Genomic DNA, 22,847 nt, shown 5'->3' with positions numbered 1-22,847 from the left:
CTCTAGGCCGGGCTGGAGAGGCTAGGAAGGAAAGCTACCTAAGATTCATTCTTACAAACATCATAATAAATAACACGGATTTCAACAGACGGCTATAAATAACATCTAATGTTTGCACTCAACAGTTTCAGGCTCTCAGGTGATGGCCCGGGACAAGTGGCCGCCCGGTCCTGCCCTGCTGGCTCGCCGCCCGGTCACCTAAGCCTCCCTGTTTTCAGAGGTTGTTTTCTGCATCTCTCTCGGAGACTGCAGGCGCGCCAGCCCCTCCCTCGCTGCCCCGGGCGATCTTGGGGACCTGCCCCTTGGTGGGAGGACATCTGACGGGGAGGCCACTGGGTTACCGGTTTCCTTCCTCGGCGACTCACGGGCCCGCAGCCTCGCAGATGTGCTCCCTGGGTTTGTTTTGATAGCTTGTTTGAAAAACAGTTCCTATCCACCAGCTGTTCAGATAATCATATTCCAAGTGGCAACCAACTGGGATTATTTTGGTTGCTGTTTACCCTGACCAGCATGGCTCAGCTGGAAAATATGGGCCTGGGTTGGGGGTCCCCTTTCTTGTTCTTGTGACCGCCTCCCAGATTGGCCGTAAGGAAGCCTCCTTTTCCGCTTTCCTCCCCTGGGAGCCCTGTGTTCCCCGGGGAGACGACCAGGGGCAGGAATCTGATGGAAGCTTCCGGAACGTGGGTGTTCTTGGCATCGGTGACCCTCACCCCAAATCAGACCGTTTCCCCATCAGTACTGGGACTTTGTGTCCCTGCTTGTGCAGGGATGGCGGGAAGGCCTGGCTCAGAGGTTGAGCTTGTCCTTTGAACTCTGCCTCCAATGCCCCAAACCTTCTAGGCCTAAAATCAAACTTCCCACGGGCCCGCCCAGCCCCGGCACCCCTACCCTCTTCCCTCAGTGTGCAGATGGCACCCACTGCTCCCCACGTACCCACACCGGGCCTGCCGTCCCCCCCGGCTTTCCTGTCCCTTGACCTCTAAAGTCAGGGGTTTGCCAGGCCCGGCGGATTTTCCTGGGGCGTTTTTATCCTCGGCCTCTATCTCTTCTTTCCCACCTCCACCGCCTCGGCCCACAGGTGCCCCGTCACCAGGCCCTTTCACGGTGGCGGGAACTTTCTGTCACTGTCCCAGCCGCCTTTCCTCCTCTTCGACTGCACCCTCTCGCCGCTGCTAGGCTCGGCTTCCTAACGCCGCCCTCTGCTGTCACTTACCTGCTCAAACCCCCTTAGCCCCTGCCCGCCGTGTGCAGCTTGGAGTGACAGGACCTTGTCTGCTGTCCCGAGCCCGCGGCACCCTGGTTCCACCCTCACCTGATGCCCCTCTTTTGCTCCATCCTGCTCCTTCCCCCTGTCTTGTCGAGCTCACATCTGTGCTTTCCAGCAGGGCTGATTCCAGGGGCTGCCCCTCCCTCGACAGACTCCGTGATCGCACTTCCTGGAGTTGTACGGCCTGTGCCACAAAGAGGGCCTCCGGGCCTTTGCACATGCTGCTTCCTTGTTCTGGAGGGCCGTCCTCCCCCAGCTGCCTGTGAAAGCCAAACAGTTCTTCAAATGTCACTTCTTCCATGAAGCCTTCGGTGACCATCATTGCTTGAAAGGGTAGCTCATATTCACGGATCTCTGAAAAAAACTGTACCTTACGCTTATAGTTTTCTCTGTATTTCAGATTTTGCTTAGAACACAGACCTCCATAAAGACTATTGATTACTTTCCTGCATATCATTTGCTGTGTCTAGCGCTGGGGCTGGCACACAGTAAGTGCTCCGCAAGTTTTTGTTGGACGAACGGAAGAATGAATGACTTACGTTGGGCTTGGCTCGCCACATCTCACTGTAAACCTCTGGTTGCATTTCAGTTCAGGTACACGGCCTCTCCTCATCCTTATTTACGACTAGAAGCAGAGAAGGATTGAGTCGAACCCTAAAGATGGTCCCCCTCCTTTACCCAGACTCACTTAATGGTGGAGCAGCGATTCTCAGGTACACGAGTCCACAGAATACTAACTGGTCCAGTGCTTTGCAAACTATCGCTCAGAGCGCTGGGCCCCGGGATATGTCTCCAGGGCACGGGGGTCCTGGGGTCGGAGGGCTGTGGATGAGGGAGCGTTGGGCCCCTGCCCCCCTTCAACCAGGTCAGCTCTGCTTGTTTCTGTGTCATACCTTGAGGTCTGGTAGAAGCTCTATTCAACCAGAGGCCAAAAAAAATTTTTTTTATGAAAAACAGAAACTAAAAAATATATATATGTAGTTCAACTGGGTAGCCATCTTACAAGAGCTGCCTGTCTAAACGAATCTGTGAGGGCCTTAAAGCACATCCCGCAGTATCCAATCCAGAGCAGTCACCCACACTGCCACGGGACAGCCCCCCGCCAAGAGTCATCGGGTCCAAAAGGCCCCTTTGTCCAGGGAAACAGCAGGAGGATGGGAATCAGTGCCAGGCTTGCGCTCGGCTCTGCCGTGAACAAGTCGGTTAACTTACACCAAGTGCCTTCCCTCCCTAGACGCTGCAGCTCATTTACAAGTGCAAGGGCGGGGTGGCCCCCCTTGGGGAGGCAGGGAGGCAGGGCTGCCCGGTGGTTAGGGGCGTCCCGGGTGAGCCTGATGGGGGCGGGGGCCGCTGGGAGAGGCGCACCAGGGCAGGGGTGCCAAGTGCTGGGCGCCCCGGTCTCCGCCGAGCCTGTGGATCTGGGAGGCCCGCTCCACAGCTCTGTCACTCGGAGACTGACTCAGCTGGCAGCCGTAGGGCCCGGTTGCCGGGGGAAATGCTGTCGGCACATTTATTCTGGGTTTGGATATTTAAAGAGCTGGGTGTGTGGCACGACATTTCGGAAGTGCTTGGGGAGGGAGGGTTTACGGACTAGGGCTTTTTTTTTAACCGTTGTAGATATCCTGTCCTGATCTCTCGGTCCACGAAGAGTGATTTTCTTCCCTAAGAATCGGACGTGGGTTCTGCCCATCGTGTCTGCCTGGCTGTGCAGCCCGGCAGGAAGCAGGTGGCCCGAGCTGGCACCTGGCTGCTGTGGGTCCCCATCCAGTGCCACCCTGCCCCCCGGACGAGGAGCCGGGCAGTGGCCCCCGAGGTACCGGGAAGGAGGTAGAGCGGTGGTCTGGTTCCCCAAGGGCACCTGGGCCGTGCCATCCTCCACCTGGGGTGACACGATGGGGTGGTCTGGGCCCTCAGGAGTCTCGGGGCCCGGGTGACAGCACAGGGCCCCCGGGGACACTGGGAGCGCGGGCTTCCTCTTCCTCACTGGCTGTTTGCACTGTGGCTCCGGAAACTCTGGCTGAGAGCTGGGACCTTGTTTTCAACGCCCTGCGTCCTTTTTTACTATTTGCATGGCCTCTTTGGGCTGCTTTTAGGAAGGTGGTTCTTTTGTCACTTTTCTCACTCAGGATGTTGTTGCCAATAGATTTCCTCACAGACGCTGTCTGCTGCCTTTGTTTTCCTTTCCAGATGCATGTGGAGAAATCTTCCAGAACTGAGGCCCCGTCAGCGAATTGCAGCTGTGGTGAAGTGAGTGGCGCAGGGTAATGCTTCTCTCATGACATTTACTGTTTTCATTTCTGCTCAGAGGTCATTTTGTCCACATGCTCATGGTAGCACATTTGAGAAATAGAGGAAATCAATATAGGTGATATAGGAGGAAAATTAGTACCACCTGTAGTTCCACGCCAGCCAGAGATCTACACTTGGCAATCTGGCGTTGGTTTCTTTTTTTTTTTTTTAACTGGGCCCATCCTGCACACAGTGTAAAGGAACCGGCTTCTCACACCCCGCACCGTGGCATCAGCGATGTCCCCTGCCCTCGAAGTCTTGTGGGTGCAGTTTGCAAGCCTCCGTGGCTCTCCTTTGGCTCCGCCGCCAGCAAAGCAACATCCAAGACATTAGCCCACGTTAAGGAGGAAGGAGGACAGGAAAACTGCACAGCATAATCCACGTTTGTATGTAGAGCTGAGACGGGTGGGATTGTGGGTGACTTTTATTCTATCCTCATTATCTTCTTTCTCTTCTAGAGTTTGCACAGTTTTCTGTAACAAACCTGAGAGTAGAGGCAGGTGATGTGATCCGAGGTGCAAGCTCAGTCCTGCCTCCAAACAAGATGGGTTTCTTGGCCGCCCTGGGCCTCAATTTCCTCACCTCTAAAGGGTGAACGCTGGTGCTACCCACCCCACAGGTACATTCTGAAGGTCTGGTGTAGGTGAAATGATGCATAAGAAGCCCAGGGAAGGCCCAGGGATGGGAACCATTGTGGCTTTACAGTATAATCATACAAATTCTAGAAGTTACAGGATTATAGGCTGAATTATGTCCCCCAAACATTAATCTGTTGACGCCCTAACCCCTAGGAGCTCCGAATGTGAAAGTATTTGGAGACAGGGGTCTTTACAGGGGTAATTGCATGAAAATGAGGTCCCTAGGGTGGACCCTAATCCCACGGGACTGGTGTCCTTAAAAGAAGAGTTGATTAGGACGCAGACGCACACGGAGGGAAGACCACCTGAGGACACAGGGAGAAGACGGCATCTCCAGGCCAAGGAGGGAGGCCTCCAAAGAAACCGTCCCTGCCGACACCCTGACCTCGGACTTCCAGCCTCCGAACGGTGAGAAAATAAATGCTGTTGCTTAAGTCTCCAGCCCTTGGTCCTCTGTTTCGGCCGCCCACGTGAACCGACCACAGGTCCTTAATGGGAATATCGGTGTCACGGTTGTTCATGGTGTGAATCTCCACCCTGAGCTCCTTACCATCTAAGCACGCTGCTGAGAGAGCTCGTCCGAGCAGGACACGGCCCCGGCCCCCTCCCACTCCTGGAGCGCCTCGTCTTCCCAGGGGCCCCGCGCTCCTGCTTCCTAGGCGATGGCTCTCGACGCCCCTGGAGGGAACTTGTTCCTTCCTCCTTCGGGAGAGCCTCGCTCCGCCGTTTCCCGCCCACGATGCCCCTCTCGAGGGCACGTCTGCCCTTCGATGAGGTGGATTTAAAACTCTCCAAATGCCAACAGGAGACTGGGTTCGAGCCTGCTCCGCTGGGATCACCAACACGATGGTCTCGTAGGGTGGGTTGTTTTTTTTTTAATGTTTAACTTTATTTATTTATTCTTAACTTTGAAAATTTTTGGTGTGGTAAGAACACTTAACCTGAGATCTACCCACTTGACAAAATTTTGGTTTTGTTTTTGATTTTGTTTCTTTGGCTGCACCGCACGGCTTGTGGGATCTTAGTTCCCTGACCAGGGCTTGAACTCGGGCCCTGGCGGTGAAAGCGCCGAGTCCTAACCGCTGGACCACCAGGCAATTCCCAGCGAAATTTTAAGTCTATAATCCATCATTGTGTTTTTAAATTTATTTTAATTTTTCTTGACATACAGTTGATCTACAATGGTGTGTTACTTTCTGCTGTACAACCAAGTGCTTCAGTTATATATACGTATTCTTTTCCGTTATGGTTTGTTATAGGATATTGGATGTAGCTCCCTGTGCTATACAATAGGTCCTTGTTGTTGTTTATCTATTTTTATATATAGTAGTTTGTATCTGTTAATCTCGAACTCCTCATTTACTCCTCCTCCACCCCTTTTCTCCTTGGCAACCGCAAGTCTGTTCTCTACGTCGGTGAGTCCGTCTCTGTTGCGTAAATAAAGGCATTGGTGTCGATACGTATCGTGTGTCGTGTGAGTGACATCATCTGCTTGTAATCCACGACTGTTGACTCTTGGTGCAGCGTCGGACAGCTGCTATACCCAGCGCTCGTTCATCTCACGTGCCTGAAACTTTATGCCTGTCGATCAGGAATACCCCATTCTCCTCTCCTTCCAGTCCCTGGCAGCCAGCATTGCGCTCGGGCTCTACGAATGTGACCTTTTAATTTCAGATGCCTCATGTAAGTGGAACCATGTCTTTCTGTGACTGGCTTATTCACTGAGCGTAACGTCCTCGAGTTTCACCCATGTTGTCCCATTTTGCAGAATTTCTTTCTTTTTAAAGTCTGAATGGTGTTCCATGTATGCCTCTATCACACTTCTTTATCTGGTCACCTATCGATGGACATTTAGGTCATTTCCACATCTTGACTGTTGTGAATGACGTCATAATGAATACAGGAGTGCTGATACCTCTCTGAGATCCTGAATTCAATTCGTTTGGATAAATACCCATTAGTGGGATTGCAGGGTAGGATTCCGAAGACACGGAGAGGAGATCCCTGGAGCTGCGCCTGCAGTGCTTCCTCGGGCTACAAAGGCACCACTGGCCCTGCACTGGGAGGACAGGAAAGTGGTCGGGGCTGAGGATGCTTCGGTCTCGCAAACTGGAGGCCAGGTCTTTCTCCTGGGCCGGGGAGTTAACCAGTACACCTCATCTGCTGAGTCATCCCCCGTTTTCTCAGGAGACAGTCTTATAAATCTGGCTAATAACTCCCATTTCATTTCCCCAAAAAGCTCCATTAGAGGGAAGTTATAAGGAAGCTCAAATACGCGCCAGGTTATTCACGGGAAAGACCTTCGGCTTTTAAAAAATGCATTTTAGGTGGCCGGGTTAATCTAGCGGCACGTTACAATACAGCCCTGCTGCAGCTTTGCAGGAGATTCCTGGCACCCGGCATCGTACCTTGCACGATGCTGCCAGGAGCGTGACTTATCTTTACGGGAAGAGGCGAGAATTAATATGTCAGAGGGAAGAGACCCACTGGTGGCACCCGATGAAAACCCAGGACCCTTGTTCCTCGTCAAGGTTCTTCAAGGTTAGAGTCACAATCACACGACTGAGGAGGAAGCACCCTCGGCCGGCCGCTCCCCGAGAAGGGCCCCAGGCAGAGCAGCAGAGAATTTACGCGCCGCCCCCCTCCACCTGGCCCTGCTCACCCACAGCCTTGGAAAGAGGCACCTCCCTAGATGCTTAACGTACGGCAGGCACGCGGAAGAAAACATGCTGATTTCATTCCTTTTCTTACCTCCCTGGCAGAGCAAGTTAATTAAAAAAAAAAAGTATGATCGCGGCTTTGTGTTCACTTAAGAGGTTGATTTGCAATGTAAGTATATGCACTTGCGTGGTATATACATTAATATAAAAGTAATAATAACGATGATAGTATCTATCACGAAACGAGCTCCGGACCCTGGGGAAGCATAACTACACAGATTATCTATAACCCCACGAAGCCAACATTATTCGGTTCATTTTATTGATGGAGAAACTGAGGCTCAGAGTGGTTAAGGAACTTGCCCAAGGTCACACAGCTGATGTGTGACGGGATTCAACCCAAGTCACAAGGTAGTATTTGTGGCAGGGTGAACCGAAGCTTCTCTCTGAACACTCAGCCCCAATCCCACTTAATCCCCACCAAGGTCAAGGGAGAAACTTGGGCATGAGAGATTGACAGGCCCCTGTTCATTGTCGTGTATACGGAGGAAGGTGAGGACTGCAACCAGAAGAAGATCATATCCGCCTGCAAGAAATGCAATGTTATTAAGACACAAGTAGGTTAAGGGTAAGAGGATGAAAAAAGATAGGCTGTGCTAATCAGTAATCAAAAGAAAGCTGGAGAGAGAATATTAGTATCAGACAAAGCAGATTACAGAACAAATAAAATATCAGGAACTAAAAAGTCATTTCATAATGATAAAGGGATCAATTAATCCAGGGGACATAACAATTCTAAATGTTACGCGCTGAATAACAAGGCTTCAAAATACATGAAGGAGACATGAATAGAATTGCAAGAAGAAGCAGACAAACCCACACTTACCGTCAGCGATTTCAACACCACTCTGTCAATGATTAGTAGAACAAGTGGACAGAAGATCAGCAAGGATGTAGACAACCTGGGCAACCCTCCACCAGCTCAGCCTGACTGACGTTTATAGATCACATCACCCAACAACAGCAGAACACACATTCCTTGATAGCGCACACGAAGATTTACCAACATGCATGATACCCCGGTCCATAAAACAAGTCTCAACACATCTAAAAAGATTCAAGTCATACAAAGTATGTTCTCTGACCACGGTGGAAGTAAATCACAAATCAGTAACAGATATTTGGAAAATCTCCAAATAATTGTGAATGGAATAATACATTTATAACTAACCAATGAGTCAAAGAAGAAATTATATGATTATCTCAGTAGCCATAGAAAAAGCATTTAACGAAGTCCAACATTTGTTCCTGATTAAAAAACAAAACTTTAGTAGTAGAAGGGAACTTCCTCAGCCGAATAAGAGGCAGCTACAAAAAAAAAAAAAATGTATAGCTAACATAATGAATGGTGAAAGGCTAAATCCTTTCCTTTTCTAAAGATCAGAAATAAGACAAAGATACCCGCCTTCACAACTTCTACTCAACATTTTACTGGAGTTTCTAACCAGGGAAATTAGGAATGATTTTGTTTTAAGGGACTTTGGGTCACTTGCAAAAGTAAGCCCATGTTGCAAAAGTGAAAATCTGCTATTACGTACAATTAAAAAGAAATCTTGCTGACCATGAAGATGTTTCTAGGAGCAAACTCACAGCATTGTTCCTGCAATGCATGCTGTCCTCCAAAAGAACTTGTTTATTTGGAATATCACTTCTGAAGAGATTGTTTGTCAAGCAAAACCAAACAAAAATAAGTCAACTTCCTTTAGACCTAATCGCTCCCGTCTATCTTCAGTGGGTCACGGGGACTCCTGGGGGCTTCTGTATTCTTATGACTTCCTGGAGAAAGGCCAGACTTTGGTCTCAAATAAATCAACAAAAATGTGTCGTGTGTCCAGCATGGAGGTGCTGATGGAAGCAGGGCATTGGGCTTTATCCCTGGAAGAGTTTCAGGACTCAGTGACCAGTTTCTCCTGCAAATAAGTTCCCATCTCTTGTCAGTACGACAATTAATTACCAGGCACCTACAGGCTACGTTTAACAAGAAGTGCTGCGTTTCTGCTAACGTTTTCTTTTCCAAACCTTCATTCATTTACTCATTCGACAGATATATACTGGGCAATTATTTTGTGCCAGACAATCTTCTAGGTGCTGGAGATACAGCATTGAAGAAAACAGACGAAATCTCGCCTTCATGGTAGCTTGCATTCAAGCGGGAGAAACATATGATAAGCCTCATATAAATGAAGTAGACGGTATGTAAGAGGGTGATAAGGGCTCTGGAGGTGAATGAAGCTGGGGAGGGAAATAAGAAGCATCTGAGGGTGGGGGAGGATTTACAACGAGGGAAATCCTCATGGAGAAGGCGACGTTCAAACAAGGACTCGGAGGAGGTGGGGAGTGAGACGTCTGGATTCCAGGGCAAGGACAGCCGGGCAGTGGTAATGGCCTTGAGCTGGGAGGGCTCCTGGTCTTTTCAAGGGACACCAAGGAGGCAAAGGAAAAGACCGTCTGCCCTGAGTGAAGTCCTAGTCAGGTCAAATAAGGACGAGTCTTGCAAAGCGGGGTCCTCCAGGGAACCACCAGACGGCGACGGGAATAGGGTTTTGACCCTCTTCTGCCAGGCTGCTGCTTTTCGCCGGGATTGAAGGCTGTTGGTTTTCAAGGCTACTGGGGAACTGGGGAGAGGGGGGACGAGAGTAAGGCAAGTTACAACACCATAAAGCTCACGGTTCTTACTGAGATTCTGCCTTTTTCTTCTCCTAGTAAACACCCCCCGATTGCTGCAAGCCTTCGGTTAATTTTCTGAACTCTGCAAAAGTCGATGGTGACGATTTTTGCCGCGGTTCCCAGAGAGGACGTTCAGAGGTCTCTACGCCGACACGACTCTAGACGGGACACTTGAGGCTGGAAGTTGACATAAACGAAGCTGGCTGGGCAGGGTGCACCCAGAGGTTTCCGTGGGTATGCAGCTGTGAGAGGGGAGAAATATTTGGCTGGCTCCGGGGCCCCAGGCAGCAGGACAGTGGGAATAAGGCAGGATGGATAGCTTGGGGCCATATCCAAACTGGCATTTGAAGCTTTTGAGGAGATAAGTGAACATGAATCTTTGAGGAGGATTAAGCTGGCAGTGGGCCCAGGAGGTGAGCTGGAATAGACGGAAGAAGGCCAATCACTTTAGTCAGAACGGAATATCGTGTGCCTGAGAGAAGCAACGGTAGCTTGGATGGGAGAGCATCCCCAAGGAAGCTTTGGTCGATGATGGGTTATCGGGGGGCGGGGGGGCTTCTAAGTACTGTTGTTTTTTGGAGTTATTGACAGGGAGACACCCCCCGGCCCTAAGTTTTCTTCTTGCCATCCCAGAAATTATGTAGCTTCCAATGGGGCCCTTTTGGCCTCACCCTCTTATACTGCTTGCCCCCATTAAGGACCCTCACATCTTGAATATCTTGAGTATCTTGAAGTTCACGGCCAGCAATTCCCCCAACAGTACTGCCCCTGTGTGGGGAAGCACAGTTGGGTTCGCATAGCCAGGCTGTACCGTAAACACACGGGAAGTTCTTGAGCCCTATGGGGGCCCTCATCTCAGGAAATCAGTACATTTGTCATCCATTTGCTGGTGGGGTCACTGTGCAGAGACAAGAGGGGCTTGGCACCTTGCCTCGGGGATCACGGATAGCCAGACCCTCTCTTGCAGGTACCGCGGCCCGAACGTCAGGGTTGGGGGAGGGGAGCACCTGGGACACAGCAGGTGCCGAGACTGCCCTGTGCTTTCGTGTCTCCCAGGTGGTAGGTCCAAATGCTTCTTCAGAACATGTGGGTCTTTTCAGACAACCTGAGAAAGACCTCAGGTTCCAGGCCAGCTCAGGCCCACAGTGACCTCAAGAGTGGGAAGAATGATTTGGTCAGACACTCAGCGTTTCCCCAGGTGTGTCCCATGGAATTCTGGTCCCACGAGTGTCTCCTCGCAGAGAGGTCTGACGAGTGAGGAGCTGCTTCATTCTCCATTTCTTTCTAGAAGGCACGCAGTAACTGTGAGCACATCAAAGCTCCGAGAAGTCCTGCAGTAAAGGAACTCGGTGTATTTAACTGAGCATTTCCTAGTCGCCACCGACCCTGGGGCTCTTTCTCCACCCAGTTTGGGGTGAGGCCTTTAACAAGGGCCTCTTCGCCTACCCTGTCTCTCTCTGGTCCTACAAATACGGCCTCCCTCTCTCATTGATGTCCAAGGGCTTCCATGAGCGCGGGCCCCTTGAACAAAACGAGGATTTCGGTTAAATACATAGCAAGCCCCTCACCCAGAGGTCACAGCCCCGCTCTGCTTAATTGTCCCCCCAAATCCTGAAGCGCTTCCAACTGCTCAGAAACTCGGAAGGCTCTATCCGCCGTCCCCCCTCAGACCTTCCTCAATGGAAAGTGGGGTAAACGGTACCAGCACTAACCTCCCAGCATTGCAGCGGTTGCCCGACACACGTTCACGCAGGAAACGGGCTCGGAACAGCTCCTGGCACGCAGAGAGCTTTCTACGCAAGGAACGCCCATGTCTTAGTCGTTATGGGGAACTTACTCTCATTCTGTGATGTTGGCATGGCTCTAGTACTCTTTTTTTCTTTTGCACAAATGGTCAGATAGTCCAAAGCAGCAAGACATGACTGCAGGATGTGGGCAAACTCCCCGTCTCTGTCTGTCTGTCTGTCTCTTTACACATCCACACACACACACACACACACACACCCCCTTTTACTCTGAATTCACCGACTCCCGTTGATCCGCGTCTCAGGCCTGGGGGCCCACTGACAGACCCGCTGAGGTATGAACTCAAAAGATGAGCGAAAGCAAGAAAAGAGGCTCTTTGGGGAAGATACAGAGGGGGACGGGGCGGGGCCTGCCACCGCGCAGGACTGTGGTTCAGGGAAGGGCTCGACAGTTTTACGGGAACAGCTCAGCGAGCTCTGGGCCAGCCCTGCCCACCGAGGGGAAGAAGCCCCTGGTCCCGCTCAGTGTCTGGAGAATAAGGTGTGTGCGTCGTCTTGGAGAAAATACTGCCCGCCACACAGGAGGGAAAAGGATGTAAGTAAGCTCGGGAAGGACGTTCTCCCTGGAGGTGGAGGCTGGGGAAGGCCGGGCTCCCTGCCTCCGGGGGAGAGGAAAGGGCAGTCTGGGAAGGGCTCTGCGCTCCCACCCTTCCCCGCCGCCCCCTTTACCAGAAGCCGAGAGCCGCCTTTCCCCTGTAGAAGCACCGCTAAAGAACATTTCTGAGAAAGTCACAGCCTCCTTGAGGAATGGGAGGAGGGGGGAAGCCCAGGAGGCCAGGGCGAAATTTCCAAACAGAAAAGGCGTGTCCGAGACCCTCAGAGAGCAAGACAGGGCGAGCCAAGGAGCAGCGTGGGGGCCCGGGCTGCAGGGCAAGGCGCCCTTGTCTGTGCGCACTCGGGACGCCGGCCACCTGCGCCGATTTCATGACAAACGCTCCCCACACCCCCATGGATGCTTCCACTTCCATTGTCACCAGCTTACGAATTACAGATGACAAAGGAAAAACACACTTCGGCGGCTGGCCTTCCTCCAGGCAGGAGGGGAGCTTCCGTTGGCATCGCTCTGCACGGGAGGTTTCCTCTTCCTTTTTCGCCGTCCCCAGGACAAGTACAGCGCCCTGACCCTCATCAATGCCTGGCCACCTGGGCCTGGAAGTCGGGCAGATGCTCAGCCCCTGCCACCAAACAGAACGCGAGCGTGGGTCCCCTGTGAGCACCTGATGTCTCAGCAACAGGAAAGGGACATGTCCAGTTGCCAGTGGGTCACCGTCTCCGTGCCCAGGCTGGGAGGCACAGCACGGCCTGGAGGGCGGGCCCCGTGCCGGGAGGCTCAGCGCCCTCCAGCCGCCGCGTTACAGCCCAAACCCTGCTGGGGCGCCCAGGGGCCTCTGGAGGTGCGTCCCAGCAGGCTGCCGGGTCTCTCACTGCAGCGCGGGGCTAAAGATGAGCCCCCAGCTACCTCTGGGTTTACTGCTGCCCTCAGGAGGGCTTGGAGAGGACCTCAGACTGGACCCTCACTGCATCTCACAGCATCTCCTGCAGCCAGGCCCCCCCGGAGCTGGCCCAGTCACCCTGGCGCCTCCAGCGAGCTGGCTGGTTCGCACGCTCTGCCCTGATTTGTGTCATGTGGTCCTGATGGAGGAGCCTGTCCTGCGCTGAGGCTTCTGCTGGGCCAGGGCAGGGGGGATTCTGCAGCCCCCCGCACGCCCCCAGCCAGGCCCAGGGCTCTGCTCACAGAGGATGTCTCTCCAGTCAGGGTGCGTATCTCCCACTTGTTCTGGAAAAAGTCCCCACAGGCAATCTGGGCCTGCCTGGGAAGCCAAAGCCCGGGTTTCCAGGATGCCTGGGGTCTGTCACAAAGCTCAGCTCGGCCTCTGCACCACCCCTGGGAGGCATGCGGACGCCAGTTCGCTGTGTGGACCGAAGGCCTGTGTGAGGAAGGGGGCCGCCCAGCTGGGACAGGCCATTTCATCTCGTCTTCCCGGAGGGTTAGGCAAGGCAGCACCAAGCCCTGGATCTTGCAGCACATTCTATGCCTGGTGAGCGCCCAGAGGCCCCGGCCACGCGGGGCCTGAGGCTGCACGCGGGGAGCCTGGGCTGAGCCGTGATCTGCGGGCCGGTGGCTCTTGTCCTCGGGGCTGGCTGAGCACCTGCAGAGCTGGACATCCAGGGCGTAGTGGGCGCCCACCTGCCCCAAGACCAAAGCCTCCGTCCATATCACCCCCTATAAACAGCACTCACCTAGCCCAAGCGCTAAATTAGATTCGGCTTCAAATAGCCACAGAGGCAACACCTGGTTTACTGCTCCTGGTAACTAACAGCCCCCTCATCGCTAAAGGCTCATTTTCTGTGGCCAGGTCCCCTCTTTCCAAAGCTCTCGTGCTTGAGTCAAACCCAAAGCTGTTTTTCTTTGGGGCCAGTTGTCGTCGTGCGCTAGTAGGCAGGCCTCGTGCAGGACAGTTTGGGAACTGTTGGCACCCTGTGTGTAAGCCTGCATCTCCCCACTGAGTGGCCCCGGAGACAGGAGAGCCGCCGTCCATTCCTCTTTGTCCCCGGCCCCCCGGGCCCTTCCCTGTCCCTGTCCCTCGGGGCTCACGGTCACGACCTGCTCGAACGCCTGGCTCTACCCACCGTAACCCGAAGTCCCAACACCCAGGACTTGGTTTCAGGTCAACCTCCCCACTCTGCTGGGGCCACAGCACCGGGCCTGTCAGCCACGGCGGGGTAGCGGGGGCCCCGTGCGCGCGGCCGTACTTGGGTTTTCAACAAACACTGATTCGGCGTCAACTAAGAGTCAGGCAGCGTGTTATGTGCCGGAGACACGAGGGAAGAGCCGCGTCTCCTGCTCTTGAGGCGTTGGAGGCTTTGAACAGAAGAGGTAGAGCTGGTCCTTTACATTTGTTTATTGTTCATCCCAGCTTTACTAAGGGCCTTTCAGGGACCAGATTCAACACGAGGATGCTCCAGGTCCGACATGGAATGAAACTAGTCCCTACCCGGCAGGAGCTTGCAGCCCATGGGCAACACTAGATTCAGCAATGCATACAGCCCAGGGCGCCACACACAATGGCAGAAATGTGCACGGTGGACGGGGGGAGGGGGGCACCCAGGGGTCGTCTGCCGCAGAAAACTCCGTCCAGAATTCTGGACATGATGCTGGAGTTTTCAAGGGCAGTGTGCTGGATCAGAGGCGGCCCCGGGGCCTTTGCACTTCCCCCACTGAGACGTAGACTCTTTCTGTCCTAGAATCTTCAGTGGGCTAATTCGCCTGACCGGTTGGATGCGGCGGAAGTGATATGCCGGAACTCCCAGGGCTAGGTGAGGAAACGACTTGCAGCATTTACTTCCAGGCTTTTGGAACTTGTAAGCAGTCTGACCGTGCTGGGGAGGTGACATGTAGGCGCTCTGACTGGCAGTCCTCGCTGGGCCTGGCCTCCCAGCCAAGGCACCAGACATGAGAGTGAGGCCATCCTGGTCTCCCCAGACCAGCCCATCTGCTGGCTGAGTAACACTGAGTGATATCACTGATACCAGAGGAATAGAAGAATCGCTCAGCTGAGCCCAGCCCAGATTCCTGATTGGCAACATGTAACGTGTAAGTATGAGGCCCTGGGGCCTGCACGGCGGTGGCTGGTATCCCTGTGATCGTATTCACATAACAGGGGCAGGGAGGGAGTTCTTGTCCTCCTGATCGCAGGACTAGCACAGCCTGCGCCTGGGTTCTCCAGCCTGTCCTCACATAGGTCACCACCCTCCCTCCTCCACAGTTAGGCATTCTTGCATTCACTGATTCATCCTTTGATTTGTTTGGAATATAATAGTTTGATGTCTATTCATTACACTAAAAACAGGTATTGGGTTTCCCTGGTGGCGCAGTGGTTGAGAGTCCGCCTGCCGATGCGGGGACACGGGTTCGCGCCCCGGTCCGGGAGGATCCCACGTGCCACGGAGCGGCTGGGCCCGTGAGCCGTGGCCGATGAGCCTGCGCGTCCGGAGCCTGCGCTCCGCAACGCGAGAGGCCACAGCAGTGAGAGGCCCGCGTACAGCAAATAAATAAATAAATAAATAAATAAATAAATAAAAACAGGTATTAACCACTTGTCAGGTCCTGGGTTCAACACTTACGTGAATTATCTAATTTAATCCTCAGGACATCCCCCCATGAGGTAGTTAGTATAGCCAGTTCTGCTGTAACACTCGTTTTAAAAATGAGAACTTGTTTCGACGTCATTAATATACTAGGGAACAACTTGAGCATGATGTGAATTTTGCATTGGCTTCCGTATGACTTTGTCCACTCGCACGCAAAACTAGGTGAACGCGGAAGACTGCACCCAGCTGCCGTGAGCTGCTCGGGGATACAAGACGCAAACACACACAGACCCCCGCCAACACCTCCAGCTACCTCGGTTCACGGCGAACAGGGAGCCGCGCCCCGGCACGCCAGGTGCTACCACTTTCCATCCGATTTCAGGTAATCTTCCTGCACCTCACAACAACTCACTCGCCGACACCCACTTCCCAAGCAACTTCAGGTCTTACGCAAGGTAAAGCGCCAGACGTATTCGTAGTAGTTAGGAATTTCGAAACCACGGAACATGTGTAAACCAGCGCTGCCATTTTCATGAGCTTTGGGTGTGTCCCTAACCCCATTTTCCCCGTAAGCCCTGTAGTTTTAATCGTGCGATTTGGCGTAGAGGGGTGATTCTCAGGAACGCCCCTGTCGGACTGTGGCAGAACCGACTCTACCCTTATCTCCACTTTAAAGCTGAGGAGAGTGAGATTCGGAAGAGGCTGGTCCACGCTGGTCAACGCAGGACCCCAACTCAAATTCCTGGCTGAGAAGCTAGACTCCGACTGGCCCTGTGCCCCTCCCCCGCCCCCAGGTGCTGAGCATCCTCGTGATGGGACAGGCCAGGTGGGGGAGGAGCGCTCGGGACGCTTTCCTCACGGTCCTTGCTCCCGGCCCCGCCCCCGGAGCAGGGGCCCCGCCCACCTGGCCGCACACCTGCCAGCCCCTCCCCCGAGACTGGAGGGCTGAGCGGCCTCTCCGCTCCGGCTCCTCGGCGTGCTGGGCGGGGCCTGGCGCCTGCCCGGGCCTCGGAGATGTTTCTGGAGCCCGACGGGCCTGAAGGCGAGGCTTGGCTGCGGAGGGCCGGCAGGCAGAGCCAGGCTCTCGGGCAGCCCCACGGAGGTCCAGGCACAGGCAGGACCCCCCCCCCCCACTTCTGATCGGAAGCCGGGAAGACGGTACCCGGAGGCCTGAGGCCATGGTAAGCTCCCCCGACGGGAGGGTCAGACGCCGGCCCCTGCCGGCCACTCGTCCTGTATCTGATGCTCTTCACCCTCCTTTGAGGTCTCTGTCAGGACCCCGCTTCCCTTTGGCAGCTGAACGCGCCCTTCCTGGGCCTCCAGGGAACCCCCGACCCCTGCCATCCGCAAGACCCTCTGCGTCGTCAGGCTCAGGGCCCTGTGGCTTTGCATATGCTCCTTTGGTAACGAGCCGTGTCCACTTCGCGATGACCGGGCTCCCGTGTACAGGCAGATTCCAGCCAGGGGCGAGCTGTGTCCTCCGGTCAGTTGTCAGTGGGCCGCTGGGATCGGAACGCGTGTTCCCGCAGAAGCTCTTCGGATGGAGGGTGGGCCCCCAGGTGAACTTCTACAGGCCTAACGACCCGTAATGCGGCTGAGCGGGGCCGTAGCGGGGCTCTGAGCGCGGGGGCGCGCAGGACGGGGGGCGGAAAAGAGTTGCTCCTGCCTGCGCGCGGGAGCAGCTGTCGGGAAAACACCCCAAACATTGGAAGGGGTGGAGGGAAGCGCTTCCGTCTCTCCGGGATCGTCTTCCCATTTCCTGTTACCCTCCGCGGCCCGGGCCGGTTTTGACACAGGAGGTGCTTCTGCAGAAACGGAACGAGAAGCTGTGGGGAGTTGCCTTCAAGCAGGCCTTTGGCTGCCACGGGGAAGGGGCTTTCGAGTTTTTCCCTTTACGTCGTAACGGACAGACTCGGGGGGAGGCAGATTTAGATTCAGAGATCTGAAGGAAGTTTACTGTTTTCTTTAAAACTGAAGTATAGTTGATTTACAGTATTGTGTTAGTTTCAGGTGTACAACAAAGTATGTGTATATCTTTTTTCCAGATTATTTTCCATAGTTCCCTGTGCTCTACAGTAAATCCTTGTTGTTTGTGTATTTGATGTATAATATTTACCTTGTATCTGTTAATCCCTACTCCTAATTTATCCCTCCCTGCCTTCCCTTCTCCTTGGGTAACCATCAGTTCATTTTCTATGTCTATGAGTCTGTTTCTGTTTTGTATGTAGATTCATTTGTATTATTTTTTAGATTCCACATGTAAGTGACTTCATATAATTGTCTTTGTCTGATTTAGTTCACTTAGTATGATAATCTCTAGGTGCATCCATGTGGCTGCAAATGGCATTATTTCATTCTCTTTTATGGCTGAGTAACATTCCATTGTATAAATATACCACATCTTCTTAAACCAATTGTCTGGTTTTTTTTTAAATAATTTTTTAAAAATTTATTTTATTTTTAGCTGCATTGGATCTTCGTTGCTGTGCCTGGGCTTTCTCTAGTTGCGGCGAGCAGGGGCTGCTCTTCGCTGCGGTGCGCGGGCTTCTCATTGCGGTGGCTTCTCTTGTTGCGGAGCACGGGGTCTAGGCGCGCGGGTTTCAGTAGTTGTAGCACGTGGGCTCAGTAGTTGTGGCTCGCAGGTTCTAGAGCACAGGCTCAGTAGTTGTGGCGCACGGGCTTAGTTGCTCCGCGGCATGTGGGATCTTCCTGGACCAGGGCTCGAACCCGTGTCCCCTGTATTGGCAGGTGTATTCTTAACCACTGCACCACCAGGGAAGCCCAAACCAATTGTCTGTTGATGGACACTTAGGTTGGTCCCTTGTACTGGTTACTGTAAATAGTGCAGCTATGAACATTGGAGTGCACGTATTTTTCCATATTAGAGTCTTCACCTTTTCCAGATATGTGCCCAGGAATGGGATTGCTGGATCATATGGTAGTTCTATTTTTAGTTTTTTAAGGAACCTCCATACTGTTCTCCATAGTGGCTGCACCAATTTACATGCCCAACAACAGTGCAAGAGGGTTCCCTTTTCTCCACACCCGCTCCAGCATTTATTGTTTGTAGACTTTTTCATGATGGCCACTCTGACTAGAGTGAGGTGATACTTCATTGTGGTTTTGATTTGCATTTGCCTCATAATTAGTGATGTTGACCATCTTTTCATGTGGCTGTTGACCATCTGTATGTCTTCTTTGGAGAGATGTCTATTTAGGTCTTCTGCCCATTTTTTGATTGGTTGTTTTTTTTTTAATTGTATGAGATGTTTGTATATTTTGGAAATTAATCCCTATCGGTTGCATCATTTGTAAATATTTTCTCCCATTCTGTAGGTTGTCTTTTCATTTTGTTTATGGTTTCCTTTGCTGTGCAAAAGCTTTTAAGTTTGATTAGGTCCCATTTGTTTGTTTCTGCTTTTATTTCTGTTGCCTTGGGAGACTGATCTGAGAAAATATTGCTACAATTTATGTCTGAGAATGTTTTGCCTGTATTCTCTTTTAGGAGTTTTATGGTGTCATGTCTTATATTTAGGTCTTTAAATCATTTTGAGTTTATTTTTGTCTGTGGTGTGAGGGAGTGTTCTAACTTCATTGATTTACGTGTGGCTGTCCAACTCTCCCAACAGCACTTGCTGAAGAGACTGTCTTTCCTCTGTTGTATATTCTTGCCTCCTTTGTTGAAGATTAATTGACTGTAGGTGTGTGGGTTTATTTCTGGGCTCTCTATTCTGTTTCATTGATCCATATGTCTCTTTTTGTGCCAGTACCACACTGTTTTGATGACTGTGGCTTTGTAGTATTGTCTGAAGTCTGGAAGGGTTATGCCTCTAGCTTTGTTCTTTTTCCTCAAGATTGCTTTGGCTATTCTGAGTCTTTTGTGGTTCCATGTACATTTTAGGATTATGTGTTCTGGTTCTGTGAAAAATGTCATGGGTATTTTGATAAGGATTGCATTAAATCTGTAGATTGCTTTGGGTCGTATGGCCATTTAGACAATGTTAATTCTAAATATATGAAGGAATTTTAAATGACCCCAGAACTGTTGGAGAACAGCATGGGCTTCCTTCAAAGATGGCGATGCGTCCCTCATGGCTGTGTGTTTGGGAGGTGCTGGAGGCTGAGAGGGTCATCAGTTGGTCAGAAAGTGGAGGCAGCGAGGGAATGTTTTGGTTGACCCACGTGGTTTAAAAAGTTTGAGCCAACATTAAAGTTTGGGAGATTATACATAAAATATCAGATTTCTGGTGTCTGCTGAAAAATTAGAAGATCTGCCAACACGAAGCCCTCTTTTCTGCATGTTGACCAATCAGCCAGAGCTAGTGGTCTCTTTCGCTTGACCCCAGGCTGCATTCTCTTAATTCCTCAAAGTCTTTCCCACTCCTGCAGTGCATCCTCTTGACCAGGTCGGTTTAGCTCATTTCCATAGCCTGCCTGGCTAGCGTAGGCCTTGGAGTTGACACCCCTGCTGTAGAGGAAGCTCAACTATTAGCCATGGGCACAGCACCCGCTCAGCCTTACTAGCCCTGCTTTCTTACGGGAGCTGCCCACCCAGAGCCCCTGAGGCCAAGATGGCTGTGTTTTGTGTTATGTTCCACCACTTTGGACTGAGCAGTTTGGGTTGACACCGGATCCCAGGGCTATCAATTCACTGACTGATAGTGACACGTAATTACGTTCATCATTGGGCCTGGCGTGGGAAAGTGTGCTGAGCCAATCAAACTTTCCCTCTCAGCTTTAAAAACTGAGAAGTACAGTGTGAACCAGAAAGTTGGCAATGGTTTGATGTCAGGGAGAGGCCAGAGAAGTCACAGAGGGCCACGAGTAAGCTGAAAGTGGGAGGCAGTGGGAAGAAGGGGTTGGTTTTGGGAGGGATGGGAGGGAGTGTGTGGCCTGAGAGGCAAGTCTAGTCCCTGGTCCCCTGAGCTGTTTTGGTTCCTTAAAGTTTTTCAGCTTCAGACCCAGTTGATGTGTTTTTCTATAATAAGCTCCTAGGCCCTGCACTCAGGATAAGCTCATCAGAGCCACTGTTCGGGCCTCTGCTAACTGGAAAGTCTGTGGTTCTAAAAATTGCGTTTAAGGGTTTACCTCCACGGTATGCCCCCCACACTGTAGGCGCATAACACGCGGTGGGCAGACAGCAGATGCATTAGGAATCGATCTCTAAGACTATTTCCTCTCCTTTGTCTTCAAGCTGACTTTTTTAAAAAATTGAAATATAGTTGATTTACAATGTTGTGTTAGTTTCTGCTGTACAGCAAAGTGACTCAGTTATACATACATATATTCTTTTTTCATATTCTTTTCCATGATGGTTTATCACAGGATACTGGATATAGTTCCCTGTGCTGTACAGTAGGACCTTGTTGTTGATCCATCCTATATGTACTAGTTTGCATCTGCTAATCCCAAACTCCCAATCCATCCCTCCCCCACACCCCCTCCCCCTTGGCAACCACAATTCTGTTCTCTATGTCTATGAGTCTGTTTCTGTTTCATAGATAGGTTCATTTGTATCATATTTTAGATTCCACATATAAGTGATATCATATGGCATTTGTCTACTTCCTCTCCTTTTGCGTCTGCAACAAAGGTATGCATACGATTTTCAAGGCATAAACATGCAAGCATCTTAAGATCTGATTTTATTGCATTATCATATTCCCAACAGGAAAAAAAAAGGGTGTAGGTAAAGCTGCTTGTTTTCTTATATACATGTGTCAGCCCTCATCAGACAAACCCCACTGAAGTGATAGAAAACTATTCAGAGGTTGTCATCATTCTTGTGAACCTGGAGAATATTTAACTTGTTGATTAAGTACTTAACATTACAAATGAATGCAAAGCTGTCTGTCAGTTCTGGTGTGATTATTTTGGAAATGGTGTAAGTGTTTAGGTTGCCGTGACCATGAATGACCTTTGGGCTATTTCAGGCTGCCATGTTGCATCACTTTTTCTGTGGAGTTGCTGTGCGGGTTCCGGGGAGAAGAAAAGAATGATGCGTATTATAACTCATCATAAAGTCGCTGATTTGTCTTCTTTAAGCAACTGCTGTCGAAATGAGATGACAAAGAACTTCAGGCTGTAGCTGCCCCAGTGAAGGGAGCTGAGGAAGGGTAAAGACAGTGTGTCACTGGGGAAAGCTGCCAACTATGGTGGCGTCTCCCTGGCACCAGCCGAACAACCTGAAACCTGAACAGCCACATCGATGGGGGACACACAGAGACAGAACAGCTGGGGAATTGAACAAACTTTCCACTTGGTAGCCTAGTCTCTTGGCGTCATGGAGATTAAGATTTTACTGATCTCACCGGACAATTGTTCAAACCTTTGCCATGCTCTGTTTTCGTAGATACTCGTTTCGCATTCCCAGGGAAAAAGAATCCACACCTGCTTAATCATTTCAAACACAACAGATAGAGGGCATTTATTACAAATTAGTGAGAAAAGCGGTTGTTTCCCCCTCCCCATTTTTTGCTAGAATTTCAAAGGTTTCCTCTGTCAGAAAAAGATGGCTTGGCAATCTCTAATGATAAGGACAAATTAAAAGGAAAAACTGGCTGAGAGAGAACACGTTTTATTCTCTTTTTACATTTATTTTTAATTTACGTAAAGTACAGTACAGTAACATTTGCCCTTTGTGGTGTACAGTTGTGTGGGTTTTGACAACTGCCTATGCCCACGTATTGTGTTTCCATGAGCATAATCACATAGGAAGAGTTCCACCAGTCCCAAATTCCCTTTGGAGGAGTAGCCCTTCCCCCCATCCCCACCCCGGCCAACAGTGATCTGTCCTCTGCCTTTATAGTTTTGCCTTTTCCAGAACGTTATATAAATGGAATCATACAGTGTATAGCCTTTTCGTTTATAGTAACAATTTATTAACTTACTTTTGCTAAAAAGTTCTACCAGATGTAATGTTCTGTGCAGAGAGAAGACAAGTGGGAAAAATATCTGGGGGGCTGGGGGAATCTTGGAAGACAAGAACGAGGAAGTGGGGAAGTGGCCACCAGCCTCATCCACAGAATTATCTTCATCTGTGCAAAGAATGTGTCTTCAAGGAGGTGAGAACCCACTGCAAAGATTTGGACACCCCAACTTAGCTTCTGTGCAGAGCTCAGAGGAAGAATCCGTGGGCTTAGCCTTTGGCTGTCTGTAACTGCTGGGAGCTGACCCGGGGCTGGGTAATTAACATGTGTAATTAGCTCCTGTTTAGTTATGAGGGCAGTTGTGGTGTAGCCGCATCAGGCTGGTGGAGAAAAGCGCAAATTAACTCTGCGGTTGTGCTCTGGAGCGGCCACCCTTGTTATGCTTTATCAACGCAGCAGCTGGATTAGCCCCGCATTCAGTTTGCTTTGCCTCATTACGA

At 51.3% G+C, this 22,847-nt stretch overlaps 1 long non-coding RNA gene across 12 annotated transcripts; it reads left to right on the top strand.

The window, feature by feature from the left end:
- Positions 1 to 2,563: 2,563 nt before the first annotated feature.
- LOC114487190 (uncharacterized) lies at positions 2,564 to 22,318 on the top strand. 12 transcript variants are annotated; one of them, XR_008618481.1, is made up of 10 exons: positions 2,621 to 3,080; positions 3,455 to 3,514; positions 3,750 to 3,942; positions 4,015 to 4,602; positions 5,594 to 5,877; positions 8,959 to 9,106; positions 9,618 to 9,815; positions 14,633 to 14,981; positions 15,701 to 15,860; positions 21,412 to 22,318. It is a non-coding gene; the product is annotated as an uncharacterized lncRNA (long non-coding RNA). The 12 variants fall into 12 exon arrangements; XR_008618482.1 differs by lacking the exon at positions 21,412 to 22,318 and adding an exon at positions 16,155 to 16,205; XR_008618485.1 differs by having other exon boundaries at positions 2,623 to 3,080; positions 14,633 to 14,704.
- Positions 22,319 to 22,847: the final 529 nt, after the last annotated feature.

The sequence above is a fragment of the Physeter macrocephalus genome, chromosome 11, assembly GCF_002837175.3.
Source record: "Physeter macrocephalus isolate SW-GA chromosome 11, ASM283717v5, whole genome shotgun sequence".
Taxonomy (NCBI): Eukaryota; Metazoa; Chordata; class Mammalia; order Artiodactyla; family Physeteridae; genus Physeter; species Physeter macrocephalus.
Note: the sequence above shows the minus strand (reverse complement) of the source record. Positions and strands in the feature narration are given on the sequence as shown.